Genomic DNA, 11,006 nt, shown 5'->3' with positions numbered 1-11,006 from the left:
CTAGTAAAAAAGCCCATTTCTCTGTCAGCCCTAACTCTGCCGGAGAAACTGCACCAAGCTCAGCTCTTCAGTCGCTCCCATCCTGTAATTATTCATCAAACTGACAGCATAAAGATCCTTTTTATCCATCTTCTATTTCATCTAGAAACATTCCAGTGGTTTGTGAGCAGCAGCCTCAGCAGGCTCGGGACGTTGCTGATGATATTGGCAATAAATAAACGCTGGCAATCCTGGCTGCAGGGGAGGGCAGAGCCTGTGCTATACATTACCCACTTCTCCTGCTCAGAGGGTGAGGGGGTGTTAATATTAAATAATTCATCTTTTAAATGGATTCCCCAGCCTCACAAACTACACAGGTGAGATCCCCACACTCTACAGTATTTTACTTTTACCCAAGTCTCTCTGAGTGAGAGTTCTTCTCTCTCCCATTGAGTTCTCAGAGTTAGGCAGGGTTTAACCACTCCCAGCCAAGATTTGAGGCCAAACCCAGACTGGGCTGGGGCAGCACTAAGGGAACAGCAGAGCACAGGGATGAGGGATGGGGCTTCCCACACATGGTGGGACCAGGGCAGGAAAGGACTGGAGGTGCTCGTCCTGCTGCAGCTTGATGGGATGTTGGGATGTTGGGATGCTGGTCCTTGGCAGCTGAGCTGTGTCCTCGCTCTGGGAAAGAGCAGCAGCCTGGATCTGAGGCCTGGCCCTGCCAAACCTGGCCAGGTGTTCAGAATGGAGCAGGAATGCACTGCTTGGGAATGCCTGGGGACAAAGAATCAGGGAATGGGTTGGGTGGGAAAGGATCCCAAATCCCACCCCTGCCATGGCAGGGACACCTCCCACTGTCCCAGGTGCTCCCAGCCCCAATGCCCAGCCTGGCCTTGGGCACTGCCAGGGATGCAGGGGCAGCCACAGCTGCTCTGGGCACCTGTGTCACCTCAGGGTGGTCATGGAACCACCCCAGGTCCAAGGAAAACTCTGTGTGGGACATGGAGCAGGCTGGGTGACAGTGACAGCCTGTCCTTCAGGGCAGCCCCGTGAGCAGGGGCAGCCGAGCCCAGCTGGAAGGAGGGAGCCCTGGGTTTATTCCCCTGGAAGGAGGGAGCCCTGGGTTTATTCCCCAGGCCCTGGGGCAGCAGGGGGAGGCAGGAGCTGAGCAGGAAGCAGAGCCAGCTCAGGCCTCAGCATCCCCTGTCACAGACATTTTTAATGAAAAATCCTTTCCTTAGGATTTTTCCTCCTGAGAAGCTGGGAGGCCTCAGGAACAAAATGCAAACAATGGTTATCTGCTGCTGTGGGATGCAACAGGTGCATCTGGGATTGGTCTCATGGGGTTGTTTCTAATTAATGGCCAATCACAGTCAGCTGGCTGGGACAGAGAGCCGAGACACAAATCTTTGTTATTCATTCTTCTTTCTTTTTCTATTCTTAGCCAGCCTTCTGATGAAATCCTTTCTTCTATTCTTCTAGTATAATTTTAATATAATATATATAATAAAATAATAAACCAGCCTTGTGAAACATGGAGTCAGATCCTCGTCCCTCCCCTCATCCTCAGACCCCTGTGAACACGGTCACACATCCCCCATCCCCAGCCCTGACTGCCCAGCCCATCCATCTCGGTAATTGCCAAGGCCATTAGAAACAGCAGGGGCTGCCACCTAACGCAGCGCTGCTTTTATTTACCTGCCTCAGAACGCCAAATTCAAATTACCTTCATTTGAATGGGAATGGGATGAGCGAGGATGGTCGGCAGCCAGCAGCAGGGATGTGTGGCCGGGCTGTAATTATCCTAATTGCTGTTTGCAGAAACAAACGGGATGAACTCTGAGCACTTGGGTGTGAGGGGGCCGGACAGACCCCCAGCTAAAGCTTTTCTGACTCATTTGTCTGAGCCAGCTGGTCCAGCCTCAGCCCCAGGGTGCAATTCCCACAGTTCCCATGGAGCTTTATTCCAGCATCATTCCAGCCCTCTCCTTGCACTAGAAGTCTTTTCCTGGCCTCCAGAGGTTTTACAGGCAGCTGCAAATACCCCTGCACATTTCTGTTCTGCCATTTACCAACCTCTGACCAAGATTTACCAGTATTGCTCCCCTTACAGACACCACTGAAATGGGACACACCAAAACCACCTTTATTCCCACAAACTTGGTGCATTTTAAGGACTTTGTGGCACCACAGTGATGAGTTTTCCTCGCTGTGATTGGGATCTGGCAGCAAATGGTGTTCACCTAAAATTAGTGCCCCGAGCCTCCCAATGGAGCCCTGTTATTGCACTCAGACATCACAGGATTAAATAACATAAAACTCTTTTCAGAATTGCTACAGTAAGGATTTCATGCTATAGAGGAAACACAGAAATAATTGCTCTAGACCAGCTTTAAATGTCAGTACAAACTAAGCACAAAATTTCTGCAAGACCTCCCAGAAAAGGTGTTGGATAACTTGCAGAGCAGCTTTTTGTCAGATCACCTGGGCTGGAAATAACCTAAAACCAGGACCTCCTTCACCTTATTGACTGCCACAGTTCTGGGGATTTAAAAGTGTCATTACCTGAATTTATCCCTTGGCATTGATATTTCCTTTCTATAATTTAGGGCAAGGAGAAGCAAATTTCCTACTCGAAGAACAAATTCCTCTAAGTGGAGGACACTTCTCTGCTGAAACATTTCAGCTCCCAATGTAACTGTTCAGTGCAGCACAATTACTTGTTTGGCAGAAAAATTAAATTTCGGGGTGGTTTCCACACCCTGAGCCACCGGTTTTGGGATAGGGGACAGTGATCCTGCCCAACCCCGAGTTTGTGAGGATGGAGAAGGGAAAACCAGCCTGGGGATACTGACATTGCATTGGGATGGAGCGGGTTAAACCTGCCCGGGGCGCTCAAATTTCACCAGGATGGAGCGGGGATCCCACTATCCCCGAGCAGCTCTCCCATCCCTGACCCCGGCTCTCCCAGACCCCCTGTCCATCCCAGTCTCCCAGGGCTGACCCGAGCAGGATCTGGGCTCCAGGACAGGTGATGTCCATCTCAGGTCACTGCTGGGGCTGCGGATAAGAATAATAATAAAAATAATGATCAATATCAGGCTAAAGGCAATGAATGCCCCGGAGAGCTGGGCTTTGGAAAATATTGTGTGGCGGGATCCTCAAGCTAATCCCCGCACAGAACTGCAGTGCTGGCTTAGGCTGAGCATGGAACAAGTGCTCTGGCTCCTGGAAAATCTCCCTATGAACAGATATTCCCAATATCGATCAGCACAAATTAAATATCAAATTAAAGCCTCCCAGATTACTGAGCTCAGGCTTTAGGAGGCACAGAAGGAAGCCAAGGAAGATTTCCATCAAATCATTCTTCCCATGGCAGCTCTGGGGCTCCTGGCCCTGCACAGCCCCATGAAACCCCCACAGGGATCCAGGGGCAGCCACAGCTGCTCTGGGAATCCCATCCCAGTCCCTTCCACCCTGCCAGGGAACAATTCCCAATACCCAATATCCCATCCAGCCCTGGTCCTGGCAGTGGGAGCCATTCCCTGTGCCCCATCCCTCCATGGCATAGGAATAAACTCCATTACGCAGGAACAAACTCCATTACATAGAAGTGAGCAGACACACCTGGGACAACACCCTCATTTTGGGAACAGAGCTCCCAGTGAGTGCCCCATTCCCACCCTGGGGAACCACAGCTGCTCCTCTCCCTCCTCCTCCCCAGTTCTGGCAGGGACACCTGCAGCAGCCAGCTGGGGAATTTCAACCCAATTACCTCGGCAGGCACAAAGGGGCAGCTGTCATTAAGGTATTGACTAATTGTGTTTCAAGTATTCCGTGTGACATTGAAAACTTCAGCAGCTTTGTCACCAGCACAAACCAAAAGCAAACTCCAGCCCCTCCCAAATCCCCCCATGCTTGTCCTAAGCGTGCTCTGCAGACTTCAGACTGGAAAAATTGGAGTTTGCCTTTTTTGTTGGAGGGCTGTCATAGTGTTGGGCTGTAATGCTGAATTTGAGGCTGGGGGCAGAGTCCCGTGTTCCAAATCCCAGCCCCACTGAGGGATGGGGCTCCTTTGTGCCTTTCCTGAGGCTCTGCCCTCCCCATGGCACAGGGGACAGGCTGGAACTGCCCCAGCCCACCCCATCCTGTGTGAATGTGAGCACAAACACCCCAGCACCTCTCTGCATCCCAGGGGCCAGGACACAAACCCAGCTTTGGCCCTGCTGCTTCTCCCAAACTTTCTGTCCCACGCTGGATTTCAAACCCGGAATTTTCAATTCCAATCTCATTATTTCCATCACCAACCCTCTCATTCTGATGAGGGTTCCCCTCCGTGCCTGCTGACACGTGCCATGCTCTGCAGAGGGATTTGCACAGACACCAGACTGCCCCTGCCTCCTCCTGCAGGTGAGCAGGAGCTGAGGGAGAGGGGGAGGCTGCTCCTCACCCACCTGGTGTGCAGCTCTTGAGCTCAGAACTCAGTGCCAGGGGAGAATTCCTGTTCTCCAGGGAGCGCCTTTTCCTGGGACCACGGAATCCCAGATGGCTTGGGTGGGAAGGGGCCAAAGATCCCCCATTCCCACCCCAAATCCCCCCCAGTGCCACCCCTACCATGGCAGGGACCCCTTACCCTGTCCCAGGTGCTCCAAGCCCCGGTGTCCAACCTGTCCCAGGGCACTGCCAGGGATCCAGGGGCAGACACCAGCATCCTGAAAAAGTGTTGCTGTTTGGATAAAAATGAACTTTAGGGGCTTGTCACAGAACTGTGCTTTGTGAAGCATTGCTGTGGCTGTGCTGAGGAGCAGCTCCCTGGGGAAATCTGCATTTCAGGAAAAATCTGCAACTGTTCCAGCGCATTCTTGCTTTATTCCTGAGATCCAAGCTCCTAGTCTGGATAAGTCACTTAAGGCAGGAGAGTTTAAAGCTGCTGGCAGCAGTTTTGTTTAATGGCCCATTGGGCAATGTCAGCTTAGCCCATGCCGTTCATTGTTAATGAGCTGTCAGCTCCTGCTACCTCTGCCTCAAACACTGAGCTCGCTGGAATCCTTCCCTGAGAGCCAGGAGGAGAGTTCAGCTTCATCCCCACAGAACCTGGGAAGGGCTGCAGTGGGAAGAGCCCTCCCAAGCCAGGGCTCCAGGTGTTCCCAGCTGTGGGTGTTACACCAGCAGGGTTAGCTGGTTCCAAATGCAGGCCTGAGGAATTCTGTGCGTTTCTGACATCCAAACCAAAGTGAGCGAGTCCTTCAGAGCACGGCTCCCAATCAGCACAGTGCCATTCCTAATTAAACTGATCCGTGGCAAACAAATCCCAGGATCGCAGTTCCTTTAAATGCCACTTGTCACACGTCAGGTTTCTCTCATTCTCGGCGGGGCTGGAGCACTCAGCCAGGCAGGAACAGCCCTTCAGGTGTCATTAAATCCATCTGGAAGTGCCCAACACAAAATAGCCTTGAGCAAAACCCGTGCAGCCCCATCACTGGGGCCAGTGTGGGCACACCTCAGGAGACAGCTGGGGAAAAAATGGGGATTTTTGGCCAGGAGGTGAAAGCCAGTTCTTTTCCACCAACCTGTCCTGTTTATGAGGAGGTGGCGGGTCCGTGGTGTGTTGGGGTCCCCAGGAATATCTCCTGTCAGCAATCACAGCCAGAACTGCAGCCCAGGGAGTCTGTGCTGAATCTGGGCACTGCTGGCCTGAGGGCAGAGCTGGAAAATCCCCGTGGTGCCACTCAGAGCTGGGAGCTCAGCAGCAGGACAGGGAGCAGAGGCAGCCCCCAGGCTGTCCTGAGGCTGGGCAGTCACTGCCGAGCACGGACACATGTTCCAGGTTGCAAGGCAAAATGTATTCCATTACCATCTGTATGGCAGCTGTCTTCTGTCCATTGGGCAGTTTGCCTTCTCTCTCTTTGAGTGACCACAGTCACACCTCCCTGGGGAGGGGACATTGCTGATAACAGCTATTGAATGTCCCTGCATGGCTGATAAGAACGACAGCATCCCATTGGGAGATGCTCCGCCCAGGGGAGGAGCCAAGCATTGCTGCCCTGATATAATCCAGAGGGAGGAGCCAAGCATTGCTACCCAGATATAATCCAGAGGGAGGAGCCAAGCATTGCTACCCGGATATAATCCAGAGGGAGGAGCCAAGCATTGCTGCCCAGATATAATCCAGAGGGAGGAGCCAAGCATTGCTACCCGGATATAATCCAGAGGGAGGAGCCAAGCATTGCTACCAGATAAATCTGAGATTCTGGAACACCAGCACGGCTTCTCCACAGGATTCCCAGAGGAACAGCAGCTGTCTCTTCTCCCACTGGATCTTCAGAGGAAGAATCCATCCTTCTCTACAGATCCCCCTGCTCCAGCAGAACCACCCCTGACACTGCAGGAGGGCTGAGCCACAATTCCAATGGCACTGCCGCCAACACCCTGACCCACAGGGTGTCAGGCTGTGTTCTGACTCTGGAAGGCTGGCTAAGAATAGAAAAAGAAGGAGTGATAACAAAAGCTTCTGTGTTGGACAGAGAGCCCGAGCCAGCTGACTGTGATTGGCCATTAATTAGAAACAACCCCATGAGACCAATCCCAGATGCACCTGTTGCATCCCACAGCAGCAGATAACCATTGTTTGCATTTTGTTCCTGAGGCCTCCCAGCTTCTCAGGAGGAAAAATCCTAAGGAAAGGATTTTTCATAAAACACATCTGTGACAGTTTGGGCTGGAAGGGACCTTGGAGATCACCCAGTGCCACGGGCAGGGCCCTTCCCCAATGTCCAACCTGGCCTTGCGTGCTTCCAGACCTCCTTTCCACCCCTCAAGGTCCCTTCCAGCCCAGCCCAAGCTGGGATTGTGTTTCCCCTCTCCCAGGAATGGGACACAGCCCCAGCTGTGCCAGGAAGGAATCCTGGGGGCTCTGGAGTCCAGGGCTGACTCACATACAAGGTGAGTCACTCTCCTCTCAGGTAGGAGCTATTTTTAGGACAATTACTCACTCCAAGTGTTGATGGTTTGTATGAAACAGTAAGGCATCTAAGTTCAGAGCAAAATATTGTAGAAGCCTTGCACAAATACCGTGTTTTCCTACTTTTGAGGCAATTGTCTGAAATTAATTCACATGCGCTCAAAATCTGTAAGCAAGCTTGACAGTTACAAGAATTTAAAGCTAAATTTAAGGGCAGCATTAACAAAATCAGGGAGCATGGAGCATCCACAGGAATATCCAGGCTATGGAAGTGATTTAATAAATGTGGCTCGAGAGGGCAGCTCCAGGGCCTCCTGTCCTCACACTGCCCCCATGGCTCTGGCCACCCAAGGATTACAATCTCCTGTTTTAGCTGCAGCTGCCTCCCTGGTTTTCATAATAATAATTTTCCATAGCTGGATCTGATTCCATCACTTGGAGATAGCAAGGGAGCACCCCAGCCCTGGCCTTGAAACACCCTAAAAATGCATTGAAAATATCCTAAAATGCACTGAAATACCCTAATAAATGCTTTGAAATGCCCTGAAAAATGCATTATTCCCATCATGCTCTCCAGAAAAATGCAGCCATCCCAAAAGGAATTTTTCTCAGGAAATAAAGCAACAACACAAGGGATTACCTGGATGAAGTTTCCCAGAGCAGCACATCCATTGCCAAGTGCCAATCCCCATCCCAGGGCTTGGCTCCAGCAGCTCCACCTGGGTTTGTGCTCCTTCCGGGTGAGCATCCAACAGGCTGAAACACACAAGGGATTCATTTCAAAGTGAGGAGAGGAAAAAAAGAAAGAACCCAAATCCTGGAGCAACTTTTGGGCAGATAGGAAATAAAACAAGCAGCAAAATCAGGCAGGAAATCCTGGGACTCAATGCCTTAAAATTAATGACTCAGAATGACTTTCAACATTTTTATCAATAATAGACTAGGGAGGAGTTAATGACATTGTTGGCCTCTTCTCCCAATCTAGCCAAATGAGAAGAGGAAATGGCTTCAAGTTGTGCCAGGAGAGGCTCAGGCTGGATATTGGGGAAATTCATTTTTTCTAGAACAAGGAAGAGGGGGAGCTTTGAGATGGGGTATATTGGGCATGAGGGGATTTGGGTGCAGAGAGGGAGCTTTGAGATGGGGTTTATTGTCATGGTGGGATTTGGGTGCAGTTTGGGATGATGAGCTGGGGTGTTTTCTCCACCCTGGTGATGCTGTGGCTCCATGAAGCTCCCCCTGCTCAGGTGTGAGATGGTGCCAAGGACAGGCTCAGAACCTGTCCCCATGCCCAGGGACACCAGGGCAGGCTCAGAGCTGGCTGAGGGCACCTCTGCCAGGTGGAGAAAGCAGCCCCAGGCATGGCCAAGCCCCTGTGACAGGGCTGTGTGAGGACAGCTGGCCTGGAACATAAAAAGAAAAGCAGCTGTAGTCCCACTTTTGTCCTTTCTCCCTGCCTTGAAAAGCCTCCACACATCCCACACCTTCATTAGGGCTGCAGCTCATGGGACCTGAGGCCCCACTTCAGCTTTCAACCATTCCAGACACAAATAATAGAAAATTTCTAACTCAAAAGGATAATCTCCTGTCAGAAAGAGAACAGCAGGCGCGGTGAACACTTTAAAAGCTTTGGAGATATAAAGATTTATTGTATTTCCAACAAGCCAGAAGCTTTGATTAAAGGTTAAAAATAGAAAATAGGGATAGAATTAAGTTGTAAAAGATCCCCCTCAAAAAATAATTTTTACACTGTTGCTATGGTTTGAAATGCTTTCACAGTAAGCCTCATTTTTCCTTTTAAAATTGATCAGAATTAATTTTTTAATCGACTCATTTAGAATTATTTCCTAGATTCAGGGCAGATTGTGCAAAAAACAGGAGGGTTTTGCAATATGACACAGAATCACAAACCAGGGTCCAATCCCAGCTCCAGGGATGCAGTCCCACCCTCCATCCCCTGCTGGTGGCACTTTTGGGGCTGAAGCTGCAGCGCTGTCCTTGGTTCTGGGGCATTAAAGCATTTTTGTGTGTGCTGGGCTGTGGGCAGAGCTGCTGGCACTGGGTGTGGGGTGCAGGGTTGTGATGGTGTTCACAGGGGTCTTATGCTGAGGGAAGAGACGAGGATCAGACTCCATGTTTCACAAGGCTGATTTATTATTTTATGATATATATTATATTAAAACTATACTAAAAGAATAGAAAAAAAGGTTTCGTCAGGAGGCTAGCTAAGCTAAGAATAGAATAGAAAGGAAAGAATGATAACAAAGGTTTGTGGCTCAGCTCTCTGTCCGAGCCAGCTGACTGTGATTGGCCATGAATTAGAATCAACCCCATGAGACCAATCCCAGATGCACCTGTTGCATTCCACAGCAGCAGATAACCATTGTTTGCATTTTGTCCCTGAGGCCTCCCAGCTTCTCAAGAAGAAAAATCCTAAAAAAAGGAATTTTCATAAAAGATGTCTGCAACACACGATTCTCTGACTCTGCCTGCCCAGCCTTCCCTGAGGGTTTGGAGCACTTAGGCAAGCACTCAAACCCTGTTTGTGTGCACAGCCCCTTACTGTGCCCACCTGACCCCAGGCAGGAGCTCATTTCCCTGAGATTCCTGCAGAATAATTGGGGATAGAAGCCCTTACTGTGCCCACCTGACTCCGGGTAGGAGTTCATTTCCCTGGGATTATATATGTGTACATATATATATATTTATATATATAGCTCCTTTCCCTGGGATTATATATATATATTTCCCAGAATAAATGGGAATAGAAGCCGGTGGGTGGCCCCTGAGGGCAGCACTGCAGCGAGGGTGTGTGCAGGGCCCTGAGCTGGCACAGAACATCGCTCACCAAAGCTGCTAACACAGCCTGTTTTCTGCTCAGGCGAGCAAGATATCCTCACAGGAGGGCTGGGGTAGCTTGGAAATAGCAGATTCTTATGCATGATGTAATTCGCTGGAAGCTTCACCGAGCTGGAAGCGCCTGACCTTTTGATCTTTGCCAAATAAATGAGCAGCCCTGAGGAAGCTCAGGAGCTCTGTGCCCTCCGTGCAGGACAGGGCACCTGAAGGGATGAGGAGTTAAAGCATTGCTTTTTGTTATTTTCACTTTAATGAGCAAAGACTTGGGGGGAAAAACATGTGAGAACATATTTAAAGTGTTGGTCAAAAATCCCGTTCAAAACACATTTGCCCAAAGGTTCAAAGAGGTGTCTGTGCAAGGTGGGAAATTCCACATGAACTGTGCTCAGCTATTAACTGAGATTGGAGAGAGGGGGAGAGGGGTTTTTAGCCATCACATCTGCTTTCATTGGCCATCTAAAAAAGGTAACTCTGCTTTCAGAGTGATGCTGTGTGAGGATCTCTCTTCTTCCCAGGAGAATTCCTCCTAAAAGGAGTTGTGTAAGTGCTCCTGCCTCCCCTCCAGGTCTATTCCAAGCTTCTAATCTGACATCTAATACTGATTGGTGCCTCTTTCCCTCTCATGCATTTGAATTCGTGCCAGATATAAAAGAAAATGGAAATGAAAAAAAAAATCTGGTTCTGTCTAGTCAGTCTGAGGAATTACCTGAAACATAACCCTGGTTGTGTCTGCAGGACTGAGGGCTGCATTTGAAGTGTGGGCAAAGCCATTATCCCAAACCCTATCCCATGGGATCATCCAGTTCTGTCCCACTGGCACAGTAACACCTGAGTTCCAAACCTTCTGGGTGTTCCTCATGGGCAGCTCCTCAAGCACTGACTCTTCCTCCTTCACAAAGCTCCCAACTGACCCCAGTTCCCTTCTCAACACCACCCCCACTCTTTTATAGACTCTTCTTCTCACTGGGTACAGCTGTGGCCTGTTAAAGTCAGGCCTGCTCCTAATCTTTGATAATTGGTCCAGCTGCAGCTCCTTAGGGGTGAGATTACTTTCTACACTATTTTTATTTTCCTATGTTTTCTTTAGGGGTGAGATTACTTTCTACACTATCTTTATTTTGTTATATTCTATGCCCCTACAAGCCAGCAATCAAAACCAGGGTCTGCCACCCTTTCTGCTGGACACCAGGTCCTGCTCACGGGT

At 50.0% G+C, this 11,006-nt stretch overlaps 1 long non-coding RNA gene across 1 annotated transcript; it reads right to left on the bottom strand.

Moving 5' to 3' along the window:
- Positions 1-257: 257 nt before the first annotated feature.
- LOC135449907 (uncharacterized) lies at positions 258-10,705 on the bottom strand. The gene is made up of 3 exons (XR_010440891.1): positions 10,644-10,705; positions 7,584-7,699; positions 258-756 (listed from the first exon to the last, which is right to left on the bottom strand). It is a non-coding gene; the product is annotated as an uncharacterized LOC135449907 (long non-coding RNA).
- Positions 10,706-11,006: the final 301 nt, after the last annotated feature.

This window comes from Zonotrichia leucophrys, chromosome 6 (assembly GCF_028769735.1).
Source record: "Zonotrichia leucophrys gambelii isolate GWCS_2022_RI chromosome 6, RI_Zleu_2.0, whole genome shotgun sequence".
NCBI lineage: Eukaryota > Metazoa > Chordata > Aves > Passeriformes > Passerellidae > Zonotrichia > Zonotrichia leucophrys.
This window is presented reverse-complemented; position numbering and strand designations above follow the sequence as displayed.